Genomic DNA, 24342 nt, shown 5'->3' with positions numbered 1-24342 from the left:
TGGTTTGGTGTTTGTAACTCTCCAAGAAGAGAAGACCGGTGCACAATCCCAAGATTGCGGTAAGAATAATTTTATGTATAAGCATATTTTTTGAAGTAGCCCAAGCTGTGTGTTTTATAACTAAGAGGCGTTTTTGTCTTGTAATTTTTAGGAGGCGTCTCTGAGGCACACTGCAGGCGCTATGAACCAGAGCAAAGGTAACGTTACGATTTAAAGAATATGTTTTTATTCTTGTATAAGGAAATAGATACGTTAATAGATCCAAGCTTAAACCCGCACATTTTGTTTTCACAGACTAACGTCGCCTCATAACAAAGCCGTGACCTCCGATTTGCTTTGGGCTATTTCAGCAAGTCCAGATTTACTGCTGAGAATGACGACATTGTTTGTAAGTATAATTTCTAATGTTTTTCCTCATTTCTTGTTTAATTGTACCGTGACTCTTTTTATTAATACCAGTCTCATTTAATTGTTTTCCAGCTGCCCGTAAGACGTATTATGAGTCGGTACGCCGGAGTTTCAGATACAAACAACCTGAACTCGCATCGCAGGCGGAAAATGCGAAAAGTTTAGCTCGGAGTCGATCCAGAAGAAAAAGGGTAAGATTTATTGTATTAGATCAGTTTTTTGTCAATGTGAGTATTTTTCAGGTCACTTATTGTCTTTATTGATTGTATTACAGTTGCTGGAAGCGAGACGAAGTGTGCTGGCTGAGGATGAGATGGACATTTGGAAGTGCGCCACCATAGATCTCATATCTGATGAGGAAGACGGCATTGTTGGCTGGGTGTCTGGATGGATTGTGCGGCCACCGCCCTCTCGCAGCCTGGAACTCTCCGAGCTCTGTGCCACGCTGCAATCCAGATTAGAGGCGATACCAAAGTACAGGGCAACTCACCATATACGCCTGAAAAAGTGACTTTTTTACAACGTTTTTGAGGGGTTTTTTCAACACTTTGATCACTTTGAAAAAGATTTTTAGGGATCTTTCCCGAACGTCTTAGGCACTTTTTGACGTGTTTTGAGGACAATATAAGATACATTATGCTGCTTTGTACATAAAATTCTTTCTTTGAATAAACAGCTGTGTGTTTATAAATAAACCTCTTTGTTTTCTCTTATATTCCTTGATGTTGTGAATAATGTAGTACATAGCACAATGACATTAATATATAAAAAATGATTATAACATAAATTATTTATTATTATTATTATTATTGGGGTTTACATTTATAATGAGCCAGGGTGCCCAATAACCCCCCTCTTTAGAGTAACGGCCCGACTTGAATTTACTCACTCGGTATTGGCTGAAGCCACTACTTTTAACCCTCTGGGGTCTAAGGGGTTTTTAGGGGCCTGGGGAAGTTTTGACATGCACTGACATTTGTGCTTTTTTCAGTTGCTTAAAAACATATTAATGGCAAAAGTCTCATAACACTGTGTTCATCACAAACTGGGCTACAATATCATATAATCAACATGTATGTACATGTTTGTATTTTTGAGAGAAAAATGTTTATGCGTGGTTTTTGAAAAAGCAAAATTTTTAAGTCACTGATATAACTCCACAAAACTCATTCTAAACATGTTTTCCCAAGACTTTCCAAACTGGATCTAGTAGTCTAGAGTTTTTTCTTCAAAATGATGTGAAAATCATATGGCCTACTCAATCACATAAAGCAAGATATTGATTTACAATTTCTAAGACACTTTTGCTTGGAAAAGGCTGTATGCGTGGAGGCGGGAAAGCTCCTGAATAATCAGTGATTGACAGCTGAGAGACAAAAGAGTTGAATAATGAGCCACATAATGAGCCTTGTGGGGATGTTCAACAGGAATGTAACTTTCTCTGTAGTAAAACCATGATAAGGTTTACTTTTCATTATAATGTAAATACACACACACACATTATATATATTTATATATATTTCTATTGAAATATTTTCTATTAATTTCGCAAGTATAAGTTACCTTTTAAAAACCATAGTAGCTTAATCATGGTAAAGATACTGTTTGGCCATCGTAAAATGAACACACTTCAACACAGGGTTAGTGTTTGGTTGGCCAGCGAGAGGTTTACTTTTGTGCAGTAAAAAGCTCAAAAGAACAACTGCCTATCGTTGTCTGGACTCTTATTTGTGTATTTGTAATCATTATAGTAGAAACACAACAAGGGACACGCGTGGTAAACTTATCAATGTTTGTTTACAGCCGCCGCCATTACCTTACGTGTTGATCATGAAAGCAGTGAATGTGTGCACATGCGAGTGATACTGTGTTTAATAAACTTGCTGTGCGGAGATATGCGCTTAGACGCAACTAAATAAGGATTGTACTGTTTGCAATCGCGTATTTTATAAGAATACCAAAAAGCGCGTCGAGTTTCCTGACTCGCGTGTTTGTGATGTGCGTTCCAATCGCGTGAACTGTTTGACGGAAGAACAAAGAAAACACTCGCGTCTGGAGATACTGACACACATACGCAAGTGAATAAGGATTTAGATGTCATGTTTGGTGCAATCGGATGGAACAACAAGGAATGGAGAGACTGGATTGTGGATTGCATATCCATTGACTGCAGGAGGCACGAGTCATGCATATGGATGTTTCTGCTCATTCACTTCAATGGCGCAGGGGTGTGGCGATCCGATCTCATTACAGATAATGAGGTAACTGGCGAAATACGGTACTTCTCCTCCTTCTCATACAGTTTACACCGAATTACAATATCTGTTTTCAATATCACTTACATCATTTAAAAGGAGACATTCCAAGCATTATGTAGACATTTATCTTTTGTTTCTACGACAAGTATTCGTTAAGTTACAGTTTATTTTTCTGACGCGTTTCTGAAAGGACTTCACTGAGGGAGAGAGAACAGAACGTGCATCATGTTTATTTTCTTAATTTTGCGAAAAGCACAACATTCTGTTTTTATTGGGAGTGGACAGAAAAAAACTACACACTTTAACGTTTTAAATGATGTATAAATCATATCTGTATGTCAAAAATCAGCAGAGTAATTTAAGTCTCTTTGCGGAGTGATTGAAAAATAAAGAGTTTGCGGCGCCCGCGCCACCGTCGACCCCAGAGTGTTAAACAAGAAAAATCCCTTGTGATTGGCTTGAAGTGATCTGCCAACCATTCACGGGGGATTTTACTTGTTTAAAAGTTGTGGCTTCAGCCAATACTGAGTGATTACATTCAAGTGGGCCGTTATTCTAGTTTTGCTGCTATTCACATGCTAATTAGGCCAGAGACGCTCTACCTGGCCGGCAGAGCTTGCCAGCATAAATCGGGCACGCCCTGTAACGGGAGGTGGATCTGCCTCTACACATGACCTGATGCCAGCAGAGGACATCGCTGCATCCACTCTCACTGCTGAAAGCGTTGAAGGGTTTGGGGGCTTTGAAATCGGCACCCAAGAAACGCAAGCCCTCCAACCCCAAGGTACACTTACAATTCAAGTTCACATACATTAAGGTTTCTTATGAAAACATTTTATTTATCATTATTTACATAAAATAAATGTAATACAGCCACACAACAAATTTATGAAAATATTTTAATCGTTATATGCATATTTTTTTAACGCAGCCACACAATAAATAAAAATAATGTAATAGCTTCGAAGGAAGACCCTGGCCTCGCGGGCCGTGCGCACGGGCCATCTGAGGAGGGAACAGCGCATCAATCAAGACCTACACGCCGTGCAGCATCGCTAGATCAAAAGACCACCCATTCCTGCAGCTCCAGCAAACCGGATTTGAAATGCTGGAGCGGGAGCTGTCCAGGATGCGGCGAAGTGTGAATGCCCGTCTTGACCGGGTGACGATGTTGCTGCGGCCTCTCGGACGCATCTCCTCAAGCCTGGAGAGGATTGCTGCAGCCATGGAGCGTGCCCCTTCAAGCGCACCACCACCACCTGTTGTGTCTCCTCCTGTTGTGCCTATTCCTCCTTCCCCCACTCCATCTCCGTCCACCCGTTACACAAGACGCACACCGCGCAATGCCATTCCCGGACCCTCAGGTGTCCAATCCCGCCGAGGCGCGCGTCGCAAAACTACCAGAGGAGGGAAAAAGAATGACAGTTTTTCTGTTTAAATATTTTTAACTCTTTCACAGCCAGCGTTTTAAAAAAAAGTTGCCAGCCAGCGCCAGCGTTTTTCATGATTTTCACCAAAGTTTAATGCCTTCCAGAAAATGTTCTTCTTTAAATATATAAACATACAATATACCAAATGAAAGAACAGACCCTCTGCTTTCAAACAAAAAAAAGTTTCATCCTACCTTTAGTGGTTCTTTTGTAATCAGCTTTTGAATATGGATAGGTTTCTGCAAAAACACCACATTTTGAGCAAAAAGCAGAGATAATTCCATTTTTGTGACTGACTTTTCATAAAGATCCCATTCAGAGCGATCTTTAAAACAGACACGGACATGCAGCCGCTTGCCATAGGGCAATACTTCCGGGTTTAAAAAGTTGCGGAACCACCTGGTGGATAATAGCGGTATTGCGGAAAGACGGAAAATCTCGTCATTGGCCGGGAAGCGTTTTCTCTTAATTGACGAGATATCTCGTCAATGGCGGTGAAAGAGTTAACCTCATTTTCCTTTTTTTTATCAATTACTGTTTGCTATTGATTTTTCTTTTTGACTAAATGTAAATCAATGCTACAAATAAATACTTTTGAATGTTTTGGACCCGAGTATGGTTATATTTTTGCAATTTAGTATAACATTAGACTGAGATAACTTTGCATACCTCACTATAAACGATGCAGCAGCTCTTCTGCCAAATAAGCTCTCCTCTCCCGTGCTGCTGCTGGGGCATTTGGGTTAAGTGGCATCGGCACATGCAGTTCACCATCACGTCTCCTTAAATCCTCTAATATTTCCTCATCTATGTCACCAACACAACCTTGATTTATGGAAATGTTATGTAAAACACAACACGCCACAATGATTGCTGCGACTTTTTGAGGACTGTACTGTAAAGTGCCTCCTGATCTATCCAAACACCTAAAGCGCATTTTCAGTATGCCGAACGTTCGTTCAATTACAGAGCGTGTTTGTGTGTGTTTTCAATTAAACTGCATTTCACGCATTGTTGCTGGCATCAAAAATGGTGTCATCAGCCATGTCTTTAACGGATACCCATTGTCCCCTAACAGCCAACCATCCAACGGGGAATTCCCCTCGAAGATTGCAGGAATGGAAGAGTTTGCCAGTATGAATGAGTCGTGGCTCGAGCCAGGATAATTCGCAAAGACATGGTGATTTTACTATAAACATCGCAAATCACTTGTACGTTGATTGAAAAGGTTCCCTTGCGGTTGATGTATACAAATGCATTTTCTGATGGGGCACGTAGCTGCACATGGGTGCAGTCTATACAACCAAGGACACCAGGGAACCCATACTTCGCACAAAATGCCTGCTTTCTTCTTTCCTGGCTGTCAGGTGTGACGGGGAATTTGATGTATTCCCCAGCATGTCGGACTAGACCTGATGTAACTGCATGTATAGCCGAACTTATGGCAGATTGTGAAATGCCTTTAATGGAGCTAAGGGGGTGTTGGAACGACCCAGACGCATAGAAATGTAATGCTGCTGTAATCTTTACTGCAACGGGCAAGGCATATGGAGAGGGTGCATCAGTCCCCAGCTCATCTGCCAGGAGATGACAGATGTCTGTCACAGCCTGGCGGGTCAGGCGTAGCTTGCATAAGCATTCCTCCTCACTGAGGGAGAGATATGTCAGTCTTGGCCGGTATACCCTCTCCCTCCAGCGTCTAATTCTCTGTCCCAAGACATACTCCATCTTACTGTGCAAAATAAAAAAAATATGAGCAAACTCAACTGGTAAGTTGAATACTAAGGTTTTTAATGTACTTACATATGGTAAAGGTGATTTCGCAGTCTTCCGATTTTTTTCCTGGTTCTTGACGGACAAACCAATTTGTCAGATGTCCTTATATACACATATGTCTTGTCACTTCTGGGCAAACAGGTCAGATCCGTCATTACTATAATTAGCCTGAATAATTAGTAAGCTACATTTATGCCTATTTTCTCCACATCTTCGTGCACACCATAATGATTTCCCCTATCTCATGTATTAATATTTTATATTATAACAATTTATGATTTAATGATTTCCCTTATCTCATGTATTAATCTTTTTTATTGTATCAATTTATGATTTAATGATTTCCCTTATCTCATGTATTAATCTTTTTTATTGTAACAATTTATGATTTAATGATTTCCCTTATCTCATGTATTTATATTTTTTATTGTAACAATTTATGATTTGCAAAAATAACTGTTGCATCTGTGTAGATTAGATAAGCAATGCGCGTTGTGCACGCTATACAGATGTGGCCTTTAAAAATGCGCGTTTTCTCCCGCGGCATTCGCCAATTCGTCTCGCAGAGTCTCGCAGCATTCTGCAAGTGCTTTCGGGGGGGCTACTTTCCATTTTCCCTTAATGTGTTTCGCTTCACAGAATATCCACCAGGTGGCGCATAAAAACATTGCATTGCGTTGTTTCCAGAAGTTAATAAGGGCATTGCTGAATATTTTACATTGCTACTGTATTAAAACAGCAAAGTGATATGTCAACCCCTTCTTGCCAGCATAAAAAAGACATGTTTTAAAGTTAAAAATGTTGTAAAAAATATAGTAGTATTCTTATATTTTAAGAATAACAATATGATACATTTATACTGTGCTAAAATGCTTTACATATGGAAAGAGGAATTCTTCTCAACCACCACCAATAAAGTTTACAAATTATTCTTTAGAAAAAAGGCATTTAAACCCATGCGGGCTGTACAGTTGGCATATGATATCTTTTTATTTCGTTTTTACATATTTATATTTATAAAATCTTTAATAATAGGCTACCTTTCTTGCGCATATGCAGTCAGTGTTTCTACGTAATTCATAATTGTAAAAAATATTATTGTAAAATAGAATATCACTAAAATAATTTATTAAAGTAACTTAATAAAATGTCTTACTGTAACTTATGTGTTTTTTTTAGTTGGTCAAACCAAAATAATTGACGCGAACAGAGAAACTGTGCCTTTTGCGGACGAAAAACACCTCCGAAATGTTGAGTTTATGAATATTTACAATATGTACTTTGTGAAATGTGTGTGTAAAATAATCAATTTTATAACATGTGGCTGTAGAGACAAACACGCCGCATTGCCTTCCAGATATCTTACACGTTCGCATTCAACACTTTTCAAAACTTATTTATATTCAATCTAATTAATAATTATAAATTATGACATGAGAAAATTAGAAGTGTGCAAAAGAGCCAATTCAGATATTGTTAATTAAAGCTGTTTTATACACCTTTCTGCCTTGTTTAAATTAACAAGCATTTTATTTGCCACTGTCAACACGTTTTGTGATTGATTTAATGATTTATTACAGAAACTTATATGAAGCAAAGCTATTGTACTAAGCATCTTTATATATATAAATATATATATATATATATATATATATGTTATAAATGTTGTAAAAAATATATTAGTATTCTTATATATTAAGAATAACAATATGATACATTTATATTGCGCTAAAATGCGTTACATATGGAAAGAGGAATTATTCTCAACCACCACCAATAAAGTTTAAACATTATTCTTTAGAAAAACGCCTCCGAAGTGTTGAGTTTATGAATATTTACACTTACAATATATACTTTGTTAAATGTGTGTTTAAAATAATAAATTTCATAACTGTAAAGACAAACAAGCCGCATTGCATGATTTTATAAATACCGAGGTCCATATAAGTATTTTCCAGGGCATGCACCCCAGGAAAAAAAGCTTCTTATTTCCCTGCTCTACATATATGAATTTTAATACATCAGAAAACCAAAGAATCAAATACCTATAGATTTCAAACCATGTCAGTATGCAGAAGACTTGTGTTGGTCATTAGGAATACATTGTAATAATTATTTTACCATCCTGGGCACACTGCTGCACACTTTCTCTTCTTTTGTTATTTATTTAACTTTAATGACTTCAACAGGTACTGTTTATTAGGCTTTAAGACTGAATGCAATAAAATGTTCAAGCCAAAATATGAACATTTAAACTCCGTGCATGCGCGCTACGGGTGGATGAAGCGTTGTACCGCGCACGTGATGCATCGCGTTTTCAAGTCCAGTGCAACACAGTGAATCTAATCATACAGTTAAAAACATATCTTCAAGAATTAAAGGGTGGCGTGGAATGTTGTTAATAAACATGCTGAATAACGGAAAGTGAATTACTGGAGGGAGAGAAAGCAGCGCATTAAATTTGGACACCCAAGTGCTCTGTAGGCTTGGGCGGTATCCAAATTTTGATACCATCAAACCGCCTCCCTATTTTACCCCGGTATACGGTATTACCGTATATAATAATTAAAAAATTATGACGTAATCAGACGGCTTCACTATAATGTTGGCTTGTGCCTAAACCCTTTAGAAACTGAATACCAAACACTAATACTGAAACAATAACAAAATAACCTGCACAACAATATTAACAACTTTTATTAGCAACAACTAGCAGTTTATGAAAAAAGTTAAATACTAAGCTCAAACAGAATTAACCAGTTGTCGGTTAAAAAAGTGATCTCTAAATTAGGCTATTATAGACAGTGGACTAAACGCGACTACAGTTAGCCATCTCATTCCAATTTCCAGGATATTTTTGTGTGAAGTGAACAAATCCCTCACACTCAATTTTTCACAACTTGCCTGTTTGTACTTATAAACCAATAAAAACATTTGGCGCAAGGTCACGGCATTTGGGTTCTGGCGCAAGGTCACGGCGTTTCGTGCACTCGCGTTGCATCAAGCTAAAATTTAATCAAAGCAACAGTCTCAGACTTGAAGAAAATTGCTGAACATTTAAACCTATTTTCTGCACATTCCACCATATTTTAATGAAATAAAGTCCTCTTTCTGTTAACTTTAATTTCTGCATATTCCAGCAAATAAAATAAAAATATTTTTTGTAAAATCCAGCAATAAAATATTTAAAACGAAAGTCTTTCCTGGTTGTATTCAGAATTATTAACATTCACGTCTTTTAACAGTAAAGTGCAGATTAAGTTTTTTTTTTGTAAATCATTAGACATTTTTACCACTTAATTAGGTTTTGCTTTGTAGAAAGCCTTTCTTTAAAGTGAATTTCGTTTTGTATAAATTGTGTCTTAATTTTAATAAATGTTTTATCGACCAATTGCACGTATTTAATAAATTAAAAGCAAATATAGTAGACAATATAATAACCATGACATGGAGGCGCCGACACGGCGCGTTCGCTTGCATTGCATTGTTAACTAGAACGCACGGACCTCATCATAAATAAATGAAACTCATACATCAGCATTTAATATCTTTGCTGCATTTTTCTAAAACAGACAAGGGCTTTCTCGCGGCTTGCATCAGCAAAGCATTGCATCGTCCATGTTGCACTTAACAGAAGTTAACACTTGTCTTTTTGAAAAATAAAAAAGTAATAATAATTATACAAAAGAGTTGTTCTAGTCGTTATTAGAAGGCAGTTAGACCTGCCTTGGCGGTGCGTCTTTAATGCATTCTGAAGGTGCCTGTTTTATCGTTTTGCAGTCTATTAGGCAACATTCCGCATAAGATGGGTTTAGATTTGGAATTACATTACATCTACATTTTAGTGCTAACTGATAAGGTGATGATGATCATCATCTTTCTTTATTATTTTTAGCACTACCTCAAACTTAAGCGCCGTCTCTCCGGAGCTGTCATTTTCTTAAATAAGCCGTGGCAGTGTTTCAAATGAGCTTCTAATAAGACAAACGCCTTTATTTTCCACGCGATCACCTTACCAAAACCATTTTGAAACTAAGGAGTCATTTGTCCTCTGATTACATACAAGCAGCATACAAGCTCCTCGGCGACACGTTTGCGGGAATCATGTTTCGCATGAGCCGGAGGCAGAGCAGCAGAGAGATGCGACAGAGTTGCGAAATTGCAGGCGCGGCTCGAAATGGCTGTTATTTCAAACAGCGTAACTTGTTTTAAACTAATCAGTTAATGGCTCGGTGGTCGTTGAAGAAAATGTTTAGTTTTCGCCATCCCTAATTTAATATTTAATCCTTGTCTGCTATATAAGTTCATTGTTTTTTTTTAAAGGCCGGTATGGCGGTATAGAAATTGATACCTTTGCTATTTTTAGATCCCGCGGTATACCATATTACCGTATTACCGCCCAAGCCTAGTGCTCAGCGGCATTAATGTTTCTTGTCCTGTCACCTTGACAGTCACTACGGTTTCATATTTCTCGTCAATAAACTGCTGTATAATAGTCAGCGTTTGATTACTTACATCTCTCTTGCACTTCCACTAACTGCGCATCTGACCTCTGTGTTGCACCTCTGTCTGCCTGGTTTGATTTTATTGGTCATCACGTTGGTTTGGATGTTGGGACCGTACCAGTACAGCTCAGCAGTGGTGTAGTCTACTAGGAATTGTAAAGGATTTCCGTATACCCGCTAAAAATAGCGTGAGGATGCGTAACAGCATGGTTTTGTGACATTTCAAACTTTTAGTAATAGTGCAGCACTGACCATTAGCATGCTACACTTGCTACTTTAGCAGGTTGAAATGCATATACATATTAGGCTATATATTTGGTGTGTTTGACTTTCTGCCGAACTGCGCGATCCGATCGGCATATGAAATCACTATAGCGGCGCGAAAGTGACTGGGGAGCAGAGTGGTGTGGCGCTACAAAAACCCACAGGCGAGTGACAGCAAAGTACCGCGAGAGCGATTCAAAGCGGATTTATCCACGTGATAACTGGAATCGCTCTCGCGGTACTTTGACATCACCAAGAGATCTATACCAGTGGTGTAGTCTACGTGATATGCAGGACTACGCTGTATACCCACTAGAAATTGTCAAGGATTTCCGTATACCCACTAAAAATAGCGCAAACAGCATGGTTTTGTGACATTTTTAAACTTTTAGTCATAATATACATGTGAAGCACTGAACATTAGCATGCTACACTTGCTACTTTAGCGGGTTGGTTGAAATACATAATAGGCTATATACTTCCTGTCGAACTGCGCGATCCGATCGGCGTATTAATTTCTATGAAATCAAATTACTATAGTGACGCGAAAGTGACTGGGGAGCAGACTGGTGTTGCGCCACAAGCGAGTGATAGCAAAGTACCGCGAGAGAGACTCCAGTTATCACATGGAGAAATCTGCTTTGAATCGCTCTCGCGGTACTTTGACATCACCAAGAGGTCTGCTTTATGCCAAATGAAGTCGAACCTGGAGTGTAGCTGCTCACGCGACACTGTAAACAAACAGTCCATGTGGAGAAGTGAACAAGTGAAGCAGTGCTGCAACATAAAATCCATAGAGTTTACAACGCACATGTGAGTAAACAACATTTAAATCATCAGTCCAGTTTATTACTTTATCTGGAGGTAAGGCTCAAAATGCAATAAAATAAGCCTGTGATTATATCCTGATGGTTTTAAGCTGCCTTCAGTTGCTCTGCATGTTTGCTTGTGCTTCACAGTGTTAAACTTCCCTTCTATGTGTTACTTTATATATCTACGTTCAAGATGTATATGATCTTAAACTTCTGTGAGGAAATTCATGTCTGCGTTGATGTTCAGTTCAGACTTGCAAATATTAGGCTAGATGGTCTTGTAATAATAATTAAGTATAAGCCTATTTTCAGTTTTAGACAATGCTTATATTATATGCAAAAATAAGCTTTTATATCAATGACTATGCAAATAAGAGTTAATTCATGGTCATCTTAAATGTGTATTAATTAAAAACATTTACACCATTAAATAACACATGGTAATGTTATCAATAGTTGTCAGATAATAGCTATTGAAGGAGTGGATATTTTTTTCACCTTCAATGCAAGTGTTTGCCACGAATTGAAGATTGTAAACAGTTAATTTAATTTTAATTAACAGTTAAGTAACTTTTGTCCCTGAGTTAGATGTTGATTAACACTAAACCAGTCTAAAATCAATCCAGTTTCCCCAGCTGTAAACCCATTGGCTGTTAAAGTCTTTTTTTTCTTGTAATAAACTGACATGTTGATAACACATTCAGTTTATGTGTTCATGAGTACACTTTCAGAATGCTCTTAGTTACATGAAGATCCATACTGTATGCATCTGTGAGTGTTGTGGTGCTTATGAGGTGTCGCGCTGGGACGAGTGAGCATAAGGATGAGAGGGAAAAATCACAGTATACTCACTACAAAAATCTAGACTACACCACTGATCTATACCACTGCAGCTAAGTCAGAACATTGACATGGCAGAAGGACAGAATGCCATTTTGTTCTGGGCACTCTTCCTTCACTCTTTCAAGTTGCCTTGGCAGTGCCTGCTTCTAGTGCTACAGTGGAGCGAGTTTTCAGCCATGGTGGCATCATGGCATATTTGATCTTTTGAAAATGCAATGCAGTATAGGGGCCTCCCTCCACCTGTCCACAGCATGCATTTTATTTCTGTGGTAAGAGGACTTGACATGACTCGAAACTAAAATGGTAGGACTTTGGACTCGACTTGAGACTTGTTGGCTCTGACTTTTGACTCGACTTGGGACTTGCCTCATCTTTGACTTGACTCGGGATTCGAGGGCAAAGACTTACTTGTGACTTGCATAACAATGACTTTGTCCCACCTCTGCTTATAGACATCACATGCCGATTGGTCTGCGCGGCGCAGCAAGAAGCCACACAAGCGCTGAGCGTTGAGTCAAATTATAAGACGAGCATAAGAAAATGACAGAGGTCTGGTCAGGGAATTAACCCAACACAAAAGTGAAAATGATAGCAATGACTCTTTAGATAAGATCTATAGACATGCACATCAGTGTTTTAGTGGAGAAAAGGACAATTTGATATCCAAAATAGTGTCCAACATAATACTTACTCTATCATTATACTCAAATAAGTAGGGTCTACATGCACTGCTATCAAACGTGATGTGTTTTTGGTTTTTGTTGTAATCTGGAACTTGGTGTATATCAAATGTGTTTGTTAAATGTCTCCACATGGAAACGGAATGCCCTCCCCCCGCACAGTCCTGCAATGAGAACCAGAAAAACCGGTTTCTAACCATTTTATTTACATGTGAATAGTGAGAGCACCCCCTCAGGAGCTGTAGCAGGGTTTTTGCGGGGTCTTTATAAGCTTAAGCCAGGACTTAGTTTACATAGGAAATATAACTAGTTTTAACAAACATGCCTTACTAAAAACATTATTTGTCTGCATTTTGAGGCAAAAAAAGGGCATGGCCGTCCGGACCTCGGTAATTTTCTGACGCGTGTCTTGTTTGAGTCAATGCTCAGCGCTCGTTTGACGACTTGCGGCGCCACGCAGCCCGATCGGACGGCATGTGACGTCTTAGCACCGCGAGACAGGAGGCCTACAGTATGCTTTTGAATAGATCTCGCGGTAGTGTGATGTCACAGGCCAACGGGTTTGCGCTGCACCCCATTAAGTAAGATAAAGTGAAAATTATTCCTAGATGACCAATAAAATCATACGAGGCAGACAGCAAAGGAGGAAGGATACCTCAGTTAGTGGAAGTAATAGGTTAAATTGGGCCGGAGCGCAGCTCCGCCTCCTCGGGTCCACAACACACCTTGCCGGAGCTCCGGTCCATCTCCTTCAGCAACAGGGTTTGGCGCAAAGCAAATAATAACGTTTTCATTCATAGACTTCAAACTCGTGCTTGCGGGGCACCCTCGACAAAAATCATTTTGAGAAAATCATGCTTCTCAGAGGTCCACTGTGTTTTTAATCCCGTCTGAATCGACCATGTCTGTGTTTTTCTCTGACGACCTCTGTAATCTGTAAATTTCAGAGCATTTTACCTACTGTTTTTCGCCGAACTCAGAGGTCATCTGAGAAATGTAATCCCGTCCGGATGAAGACGTCTGTGTTTGCTCGCAATATGTTTTGAAAGCGCGTTTCTTTTCATGTTTTGGCAAACGTGATCTGCGGACAGGTCTCACTAACGCACGTATAGACAATTGTACTTAATTTATGAATCCCATTCATTCAGATAGCCTATGGATTTTTTTCCATTCGGCGGAATAAAATAATTAAATCAAGACGAGCTGAATATCATACACTGTTAAGACTGGACAAAATGGTTAGTTTTGTAGGTGTTTAGCTTGGGAGTTATACTCGGTTTAACAAAAAATGAGAATAATAATACAACAGAATATTTGGAATTGGGGCAAGCAGAACATGAATTCACAAATCACAAAAAAATGTAAAATTAGATAAATTAGTTAATGATATTGCGCAAATGCTCTCGGTCTCTTCAAGGTCTACGCGAATTAGAGGTTTGTTATAAGACTCCGTTATACATCACGTCTCTTCTAATTGCACAGAAAAAATGAATCAAATGATGCGCATTTAAGTCGGATTTTTATGGAGAATAGGCTTTGTGACCGTTTAACCCCACGTGTACCGAACAAGAAACGTATGCTTTCATGGAGTCCGTGTATGACATCTCCTTTATTTAGTTTTACATATTTTTATTTATATGCATTTAATAATACCGTAAGATCATAATGTATACACTGTAAAAATGATTCAGTGGCTTTGTAAATGTAGGCTATCTAAAATAAATGATTAAATTAACTTAATGTCAGTTATGTGTTTTTTTTTTTAGTTAGACAAACCCAAATAAATGACTAGAAATAGATATTTTGTTTAAAATGTACATATTTTATTTGATGTATACGCCTTAATAATATAAGTATTTAATTTACAGATTATTTTAATCAATATATTTGATAAGGTCAGAATTATATATTTAAGTTTTTGAAACTGTAATAATTGCTTTCTTCTAATTAATATTATTTGCATTTAAAATCAACTTGAAAAAAATTTACGTTTTACGCCTAACTTGAACTATGATGTACTTACTATTTTTACATTGATATTATTTGAGTAAATGTAGGCAAAAAAATAAATTAATAATAAGTAGAACAAATGTTAATTTTAAAATATAGCTGCAAGCAGCGATGCCGGGGTCAAGCTAAAAAGGGCACAGAATGAAGTATTGGTTGATGACCGTCATGATTTAAGATTTAAGAAGTTTTCAGTAGATTAAGGCAAATATAGCCATTTTTCAAATCTTGAGTGCTGTGTAGAAACAATGGCCCTTATTTATCATTCTTGCGTAGAAACGGGCGTATATGTTGCCGTAAGATTATGCTTACACTCGTCTCACCGCCTGATTTATGAAGCTGTGCGTACCTCTGAAATTCAGGTGTACGCAATATCTGCCCTTCATAAATGCGGCGGCTGAAAACGATCGTCATTAGAATAACACGCCCATATAAATTCAAGTCTCCACCTCACCCACGCCCTCATTTTACGACATTGACACATGGAAGACGGCAAAGACGAGAAACCAGGGAAGTGGAAAGAAACAAAATTGTTTTATTTGGGAGTTTAAAGAGCGGGATTAAAAACACATTAATAATTGCATGACGTTTTGTAAAATTTGTATTATTATTTTAATTATTAATGACGCTTAATTGATATTTAGAAGAATAATTATTTATTATTATTATTATTATTTAATGTTGCCTACATCTAAATTATATGTCTGCTTAATGGTTCGGTTAAGTTTTTTTAAAATAATATTTTAAAATGATGTAGTAACTTTTGTAGTGTGTTTTTCTGTATTTACATACAGTTGTTTGTTAGCTAAGATCCAGTTTGATACGGAGCTCCGGATATAATTCAAATTAACAATTTGTTTCCAAGACATCCACATGTTTTACTAGACTAATTCATAATTTGAAGTAATAATAATTGTAATAGTAATTACGAAATATTATAATAATTAATTCCAAGGAACAAACTGTTGAATATTGGGAACGAATTTTATATTTATGGCCATACTTTAAACTAAATAAGAAAAAGAAGTGTCCATATGTAGCATAAAAGATAATTCGTGGCCATGATTTTGTCCGCATGTCATCATGATCGGATTTATGGCTCCATTCAACACAAGCATTTTACCTTACCTATTCATGTGTAGCTAATTATTTATCATCGAATGGTATGAAACTAGCTTACCTTTTGATGCATTATTACCATGTTTTTGTAGCACATCCTTGTGCTTTCTTACAATGTGCCGCTTCAGATTCCAGGATGAATATTTGCTAACTTTTACAGTCTCTCCGCAATTCCTTTCAATGTTTTCTTCCTGTCCAATCTTAACTTTGATTTTTACTTTACATTTATGTATAAGGCTTGAATTCCATAACTTATTGCTAGACGTTTTTACAGATTCTCGAACTAGCAAATTATTAAAGGGCGTTCTGGGTTCAACGAGCGGTGCTGAGCGAGCAGAATTTTTAGAGAAGCGCTTTGATGGTAATATTACCGCACCGCTCAACGCTCCGCTCCGATCCGCTCACATGCTTTGCCCTGAAATGTCAGGTAAAGCGCCCAGGCTCTCAACTGAAGGAATACATATGCCTACAAATAAAATGCTTCGGTAAAGTCTCACAAATTAAACATTGAAGTACATGTTGCATAAAAATAAACACTGAAGTTTATAATTACTATGTTTTTGTTTTTCTACAGTGGGTCATAATATATCATATATTTTCGTTTGTCAGTGCGTTTTGGGGTGTTAGGAAGTGTTTGCGCATTTCTGCACTAACTCAAAATGTGCGTACACCACCTCCTGAGCAGGCGTAGGATTTGAGCGTGCTGTACGCCAACGTCCATATTGATAAATCTCAAAGTCACCATGGTTTTGGGTGTACGCCAGGTGTACGCTGGAAATTTGGTGTACGTACTTTTGATAAATGAGGGCCAATGGGTTTTGCCTCAGGTCATGTTTGTGATGACACCCACCAAATTTAATATACATATGATTAAGCAATGTTGAGATATAGCCTCAAATGACTTGACCACTAGGGGGCACTGCACTAAAACAATAGATGGTGCCTCAGGTCACGATTGTGAAGACACCCACCAAATTTGGTGTACATACGATTAAGCAATGTGGAGATATAGCCTCAAATGACTTGACCACTAGGGGGCACTGCATCGAAACAATAGATGGTTCCTCAGGTCATGATTGTGATGACATCCACCAAATTTGATATACATATGATTAAGCAATGTTGAGATATAGCCTCAAATGACTTGACCACGAGGGGGCACTGCCCCGAAACAACAGATGGTGCCTCAGGTCATGATTGTGATGACACCCACCAAATTTGATATACATACAATTAAGCAATGTTGATATATAGCCTCAAATGACTTGACCACTAGGAGGCACTGCACCGAAACAATAGATGGTGCATCAGGTCATGATTGTGATGACACCCACCAAATTTTGTGTACATATGATTAAGCAATGTGGAGATATGGCCTCAAATGACTTGACCACTAGGTGGCACTGCACCGAAACAATATGGTGCCTCAGGTCATGATTGTGATGACAAATCCAAATTTGGTTTACATACGATAAAGTGATCTGGAGATAAAGCCTCAAAACTCTTAACCAGTAGGGGCACTGAAAAGTTTACAAGGGCTTTCAAAAAATGTCACTGATGAACTAGGTGGTGCTGTAACAAAACATTCCATACACCCTCAGTTCATGACATTTACAAGTTGTGAAACATTCACCTATTCATACAGTGTCAGCCACACAAAAGCCATCCAGCTCATCGGGAGCATTTGGGGTTAGATGTCTCACTCATGGACACCTCATCACTTGGTCAGGTGGAGCTGGGGTTTGAACCACCAACCTTCCAATTTGTGGACAATCTACACTAACCACTGAACCACTGCCAATACACACATCAATGTGCAAAACCTTTTCGAAGATATAGCCTCAAATTCATTTTTGTGCTCGCCATTATATTTGTTGATGTGCTATACAACAACTGACAATAACTTTTTGTCTAGAGTCTAGATTGTGTGTACCAAATCCAAGCCAATCAAACGAACGCTGTAGGAGGAGTTTTGAAAAAGTTGGTATGCTTTGTTATTGAAAATGGCAGACAGAAAACGTTTTGATATCATTTGACTCGGCATGCCTCAAGGAATCTAACAATAGCACTTTCATGAATTTAGACTCAATTTTGCAGTAGTTATAAGCAAAAAAAAAATCACTTTTCAATGACTGTTATGACATATAACTCACGGACATCTTGCCACTTGGTCAGGTGGAGCTGGGGTTTGAACCCCCAACCTTCCGATTTGTAGACAACCACCACTAACCCCTGAACCACTGCCAATGTGCAGAACTTTTGCGAAGATATAGCCACAAATCCATTGTGGCATGCTCATCAACATGCTCAAACTAGGTGGCGCTGTACCGAAACTGTGCACGCACCCTCAGGTAATGACTGCCATCAAAACTACCAAATCTCATGTGAATATGTTTAACTTTGGCGAAGATACTGCCTCAAATCCGTTTGTTCCCAATCTGCGTAAAATTCGTTGACGTGGTGTACGGAAACGGATTGGCGAATCGACACGAATTCCATAACTTTTTGCCATGAGTGTCTCTAGATACTACACACCCATTCTTTACGCAAATTGGACAAAAGCTCTAGGACGAGTTCGAAAAAGTAGGTTTTACAAACAATTCAAAATATCGAAATAATTAGCATGACGGAAATGATGTCATATGGTGCAATCGAATTGGAATTAGCCAAGGAATCAGAAGAAACAAGAATTGCGTTTCTATGACGTACGAGTCAGCAGTTATAACCAAAAATGTAAGTGAAAATTTGGACTGTTGGTGGCGCTATCGGGTTTGACATAGACACTCCAAATTTGGTGTGGGGACTATTTGGAATGTCCTCTTTGAGTGTGCCAAATTTCATAACTTTCCTACAAAAAAAGTTAAAATTCAAAATGGCCGACCCCCAAAATGGCCGACCGAAAACCTTTTGGTATCGTTTGACTCGGCATGCCTCAAGGAATCTAACAATAGCACTTGTATAATTTTAGACTCAAGTTTGCAGTAGTTATAAGCAAAAATAGCCATTTTTCAAATCTCGTGAACACTAGGTGGCGCTGTGACGAAACTGGGCATGGACCCTCAGGTCGTGACTGCCATCAAAACTACCAAGTTTCGTATGAATACGCTTAACTTTGGTGAAGATACAGCCTCAAATCCGTTTTTTCGCGCTCTACGTAAAATTCATTGACGCGTTATACAGTAACGGATTGGTGAAAGAACACGAATTCCATAAATTTTTGCCATGAGTGTCTATAGATGCTACACACCCATTCTTTAAGCAAATTGGACAAAAGCTCTAGGACGAGTTCGAAAAAGTAGGTTTTACAAACAATTCAAAATATCAAAATAATTAGCATAACGGAAATGACGTGCAATCGAATCGGCATGAGCCAAGGAATCAGAAGAAACAAGAATTGCGTTTCTATGACGTACGGGTCAGCAGTTATAACCAAAAATGTAAGTGAAAATTTGGACTGTTGGTGGCGCTATTGGGTTTGACATAGACACTCCAAATTTGGTGTGGTGACTATTTGGAATGTCCTCTATGCGTGTGCCAAATTTCATAACTTTCCTACGTACGGTTCTATGGGCTGCCATAGACGCAATGGCGGAAGAAGAAGAATAATAGATAAATATAGCTGCAAGCAGCAATACCGGGGTCAAGCCGAAAAGGGCACAGAAGGGTGTAAAGTTGAGTTTGGATAAGGATACTAAAGAACCTATGTAAACCTCATGATTTCAGATGAAAAAACCACAAAAGTAATCAACAAAAATAATCTATGTTCTTGTCTACTGCAATCGTCCTTCTGTTATTGACAATCATGGAACATTAGAGCATTGAAGGACATGTGAGTGATGTTTGCAGTGGCATAAAACACAACATGTCACAACATGTTACAACAAGTTAAATCAGTCAAAAGAGACCATCCCCATGTCTCTACGATGTTCTGATGCCAAGACAAAGCTCTTTCAAAAACGGTTGATAAGGTATTCTCATTGGTTGCTAGAGAGTAAATTCACATCCACCAGTGATTATAGTCCATGCCATATGAAATGAAGTATCCATGATGACTCATGGTTTTAGATGTGTTGTTGCAGTAGTTTTAGGCAAACATAGCTATTTTCTATCTCCAAACCACTAGGTGGCACTATGACAGAATCGTGCATGCAACCTCAGGTCATGACTGCGTTACATCTAGCTAGTTTCATGACTATACACTTTAGTTCAGTAAAGAAATAGTTGTATGACCATAGGGCTTGCTTGATATGAAAGATTATGTTCATTTATAGGGCCACCTAGTGGTTCAGGCATACCAAATTTTTTGTGTGGCCTCAGACTCTGCTCATACATCAGCGTATCAAATCTGGTGAAAAAATCTGTTTTTGTTGCGAAGTTATAACCATTTATGTGTAAAAAACACAAAATGTAAAGGTAATTTTTCGTTTTTTGCAATTTTCGGCCATTTCTGATGAAAATTTTAATATAACGCCAATAGAGTTTTTTGTTCAGAAGGTAATGCAATGTTCTTCCTATGGCATTTTCGAGTCGATCGGACTAACGCTCGCGGAGATATTCGCACGTGTTTTGTAAGTGCTATTTTGCCGCGCAGGGTTAACTGTAAGGCGAATTCTGGCATGTTTGGTATCGTTGGACTCGGCAACTATTCAGAACTCCAAAGAAATAAGTCCCGTGAAAATACGTCAATCGGAGCCAAAGTTATAGGCGTTTAAAGCATAAGTCTGACCACTAGGTGGCGCTGTGACGAAACTCTGCATGCACCCTAAGTTCCTGACTCGCATCACAAGTACCAAGTATCGTGTCAATAGGCTTAAGTTTGGCAAAGATACAGCCTCAAATCCGTTTTTTTGCGCTCTACGTAAAATTCGTTGACGCGGTTTACAGAAACGGATGGACGAATTGACATGAATTCCATAACTTTTTGCCGTGAGGGTCTGTAGATGCTGCATACCGATTTTCGTGGAAATTGGGCAAAAGCTCTAGGACGAGTTCGCAAAAGTAGGTTTTATGAATTACTCAAAATGCCGGAAAAATTTCCATGACGGAAAATGACGTCATAGGGTCAAATCGAATCGTCTTGAGCCAAGGAATCAGAGGAAACAAGAATTTCGTTTCTAGGACTTACGGATCAGAAGTTATAAGCAAAAACGTAAGTGCAACTTTGGACTGTTGGTGGCGCTAGAGGGTTGGAGATAGAGACTCCAAATTTGCTGTGGGGACACATTGGACTGTCCTTTATCAGTGTGCCAAAGTTCATAACTTTCCTACGTACGGTTCTATGGGCTGCCATAGACCGCAATGGCGGAAGAAGAAACGGAAGAATAACTAATAATAAGAAAACTAACAAATACAATAGGGGCCTTCGCCCCTTCGGGGCTTGACCCCTAATAATAATAATAATAATAATAAGAAAACTAAGAATCCCAATAGGGGTCTCGCCCATTCTGGGCTTGACCCCTAAAAATCCCATATAGCCAACAGGTTTTAATCAGCAACAGAGAAACTGCGCCTTTTGCCGATGACAAACACCTCAGAAACTCCTCGAATTTATGAATTTTTACACTCACAATATGATTTTATTTACTTACTACAAAAATATAACTCATTATACAAATTTATTCAACACCATTGCACACTTTATATCGAGTTTCATACCATGTAAAGGAAAACATGATAATATAAAAAGTACAGTAATGCAGAAAAGCGCATTACAACCATGTTCAGGCTATTAAAAACATTCAGATGCAAAAATGAACTAAATGTACAATTAGATAAACTAGTTTATGATATTGCGCAAATGCTCTCGGTCTCTTCAAGGTCTACGCGAATAGAGGTTTGTTATAAGACTCAGTTATACATCACGTCTCTTCTAATTGCACAGAAAAAATGAATCAAATGATGCGCATTTAAGTCGGATTTTTATGGAGAATAGGCTATGTGACCGTTTAACCCACGTGGACCGAACAAGAAAACGTATCCTTTCATGGAGTCCGTGTATGACATCTCTTTTATTTAGTTTTACATATTTTTATTTATATGCATTTAATAATACCGTAAGATCACAATGTATACACTGTAAAAATGATTCAGTGGCTTTGTAAATGTAGGCTATCTAAAATAAATGATTAAAGTAACTTAATAAAATCTTTTAATGTCAGTTATGTGATTTTTTTTAGTTAGACAAACCAAAATTAATGACTAGAAATAGATATTTGGTTTAAAATGTACATATTTTATTTGATGTATACGCCTTAATAATATAAGTATTTAATTTACAGATTATTTTAATCAATATATTTGATAATGTCAGAATTATATATTTAAGTTTTTAAACCTGTAATAATTGCTTTCTTCAAATTAATATTATTTGTATTTAACATCAACTTAAAAAAATGTACGTTTTACACCTAACTTGAACTATGATTTACTTACTATTTTTACATTGATATTATTTGAGTAAATGTAGGCAAAAAAATTAAATAATAAGTAGAACAAATGTTAATTTTAAAAAATCCCATATAGCCAACGGGTTTTAATCAGCAACAGAGAAACTGCGCCTTTTGCCGATGACAAACACCTCAGAAACTCCTCGAATTGAATATTTGCACTTACAACTAGAGATCGACCGATACTCATTTTTTCAAACCGATGCCGATAACAAATATTTGGAGGCTTATGTGCCCGATAACCGATATGCTGAACCGATTTTTATTTACTGTTATACTTCTGTTTTTGACATAATAATTACTACACTACTGAACTGAACAAACCCTTATAATAATAATCATCATCACAATCACTCCCTCTTTGCATACAAAGTCATAAATAGAGGGGTCTGAAAGAGTGAAGAATAATATTAATTTAATGAATAATGTAGAAACTATATTCCCAATACATGGACTATTTCAAACACCCCTATCATTTCGTCAGAAATGGACTGATCCAAAGTTCGCGCTGCGGTTTTCGGGTAACAGAGCGGGAGAGATAGAAAAGTATAGCGGAGTTGGCTGCTTGTTATACATAGTTTATAGAGTAAAACAGGTGGATTAAGTGCCTTTTTTGGGATATAATATCGTTGTTTTGACCAGCAACCTGAGCCTTCAGCAATCCAACCAGTAGTTAGCAAAGAGATTTTACAAATAATATCACTGACTGGAATACTACATTCAGGAAAGAAACAAACAAAACGGCTTATATATCATCAAATTTCTTAACTGGTAACATTATTTGATTTCAGAATAATTAATATTTAGTTTTTTTTTTTAGCTTATGAAATGGCTGTAGACAGCGCTGTTTATCTATGCATTTACTCGCGCATTAACTGTATTAAACTGTGACCGCTTGCGGAGGTAATAAATAATTAATTAATATCCACAGACATTTATTTAGATATTTTAGCAAAATAATGTTTATCTGGTAAATGTTAATAGGGTAAATCTTGTTAAAAGTGGTAGATGTGCTTTAGCCTCCGGTAAGTGATCAGCAATATGAACGTGATTTTACGATGCTAATTATAAGCATAAATAACAGAAAAACGAATTTAATTTAGCGTTTTTAATTCCACAAAGCATTAATTCATGGCTGTTTTATTCATGCAAAGCTACGTCGTTATTGGGACCGGATTTGATGGATCAGCCAGCGTGACTCTGTGAGTTCGTCTCTATTCTTAGACAAGCTGCATACATTGCTTTTAATATATCAACTTATTTAACATAACATACATTAATGCACAAATAAGCTGTGCTATAAATGCCTCATATGCAAAGTAAGTATACTCAAAGTCCTTTTAATAAAGTCGCGTCACTCCGCCGTCATATTTGCTGTGCACGCTGCTGCTGCTGTGAGCTCCTCTCCTCAGATGCGTCCAGCGCGCAATTTTCTTGTTTATCGGTCAATCCGATATTACAAAACAGATATCCGATCATCGGAAAATGCTCAAATATCGGGGAAAATATCGGAAAACAGATATATCGGTCGATCTCTACTTACAACATGATTTTATTTACTTACTACAAAATATAACACATTATACAAATTTATTCAACATCATTGCACACTTTATATCGAGTTTCATACCATGTAAAGGAAAACATGATAATATAAAAAGTACAGTAATGCAGAAAAGCGCATTACAACCATGTTCAGGCTATTAAAAACGTTCAGATGCAAAAATGAACTAAATGTACAATTAGTTAACTAGTTAATGATATTGCGCAAATGCTCTCGGTTTCTTCAAAGGT

The 24342-nt window shown here is 37.7% G+C and overlaps 1 long non-coding RNA gene across 1 annotated transcript; it reads left to right on the top strand.

The window, feature by feature from the left end:
• Positions 1 to 289: 289 nt before the first annotated feature.
• On the top strand, positions 290 to 933 carry LOC135730141 (uncharacterized). The gene is made up of 3 exons (XR_010525899.2): positions 290 to 388; positions 481 to 599; positions 683 to 933. It is a non-coding gene; the product is annotated as an uncharacterized lncRNA (long non-coding RNA).
• Positions 934 to 24342: the final 23409 nt, after the last annotated feature.

This window comes from Paramisgurnus dabryanus, chromosome 11 (genome assembly GCF_030506205.2).
Source record: "Paramisgurnus dabryanus chromosome 11, PD_genome_1.1, whole genome shotgun sequence".
Taxonomy (NCBI): Eukaryota; Metazoa; Chordata; class Actinopteri; order Cypriniformes; family Cobitidae; genus Paramisgurnus; species Paramisgurnus dabryanus.
The sequence above is the reverse complement of the archived record's forward strand: the minus strand, read 5'-3'. Positions and strand labels throughout refer to the sequence as shown.